The sequence below is a fragment of the Delphinapterus leucas genome, chromosome 4, assembly GCF_059928025.1.
Source record: "Delphinapterus leucas isolate spDelLeu-1000000601 "Yukka" chromosome 4, BTC_Dleu_Yukka2, whole genome shotgun sequence".
Lineage (NCBI taxonomy): Eukaryota > Metazoa > Chordata > Mammalia > Artiodactyla > Monodontidae > Delphinapterus > Delphinapterus leucas.
The window spans coordinates 28,848,057-28,849,161 of record NC_143132.1 but is presented as its reverse complement, the minus strand read 5'-3'; the positions used below and the strand labels follow the sequence as shown (position 1 = coordinate 28,849,161).

The window sequence follows — 1,105 nt, the reverse complement described above, 5'->3', positions numbered from 1 at the left end:
CTGGAGAGGTCACAGCAGTGAGAGGCCGGCGTACCGCAAAAAAAAAAAAAAAAAAAAAATTAGTATAAGACAATTAATTTCCCTAAGGTATAAAAATCAAAAGAATTTACAGGTATTTGATAACAATTTGATGATCACTCTCTTCAAAATGCCTATATATGTGACACAGAGAAAACAACAATGAGATGTAAAATATGTAAAACAAAGCTCTTATTTTATTTGCATTTCAGAGCAAGAACATTGAATGCAGTATTACTTTGCTGATATTATAGCACAAGAAAGAAATTTAGTCACACCTCTGATAAAAGAGATCATCTTGGAATTCTATACTTGTATAATTGGGGAACTCTAATATATAGAAGTAAAAACATTTCCCACAGTGGTGCTAATTACTGTACAGTATCCATAACCTTTAGAGCACTGAGCTTAATTCAAACAGAAATAACAGATGGTGTTTCAGGAAAACAAGCGTTTATATTGCTTTTTTTCCTTTTCATATGCAGCTATAAGAGAAAGGCATGTTGGAAGTTTATTGAGACCCAATTCTATTTTGTTTTCTATTCTGCATTCTATATATTTTATTCTAATAACAATGAAATTAAATTAATTTTAACTTAAGAAAGAATATTATACTCATCAAATATCATGTAGAAAACATATTTTATTTATCTTGGCAAAAGTGCCACTCATTTGATAAGATAAAAGAATAAGCTTTTCAAATGTATACTGTATTTCAGATCATGATTTATTATTTTGTGCTCTATATTTGCTTTTGGAAGTGGACCACTTTGGGAGAATTCAGATTAGAGCAAATGGAAATACTGGCTAGAACTTGAAACAAGTGACATCTTCTGACATCAATTTGTACCATTTTCTATAAACAAACAAAAAAACAAAGCCTGGATAAATCTACAACAATAATTGGAAGACTTGCAGGCAGAAACGTCCAGAGAGGCTCTCTCAAGGGGATGACAACATGATTTATAACAATCTTGTTAAACTTAAAATATATTCATTCCTCCTGAGTGTAGTTTTGCGCATCTGTCTTTACATCTACTCTTTGGCTTCCATTTTTATTTCTCTATTTCTATGAATATTCACTTAT

At 30.6% G+C, this 1,105-nt stretch overlaps 1 protein-coding gene across 1 annotated transcript in view; it reads right to left on the bottom strand.

The window, feature by feature from the left end:
- The window catches only part of NRIP1 (nuclear receptor interacting protein 1), a 132,800-nt gene that overhangs the window by 30,003 nt on the left and 101,692 nt on the right, over window positions 1–1,105 (bottom strand). The gene's annotated exons all lie outside the window — the stretch shown is intronic.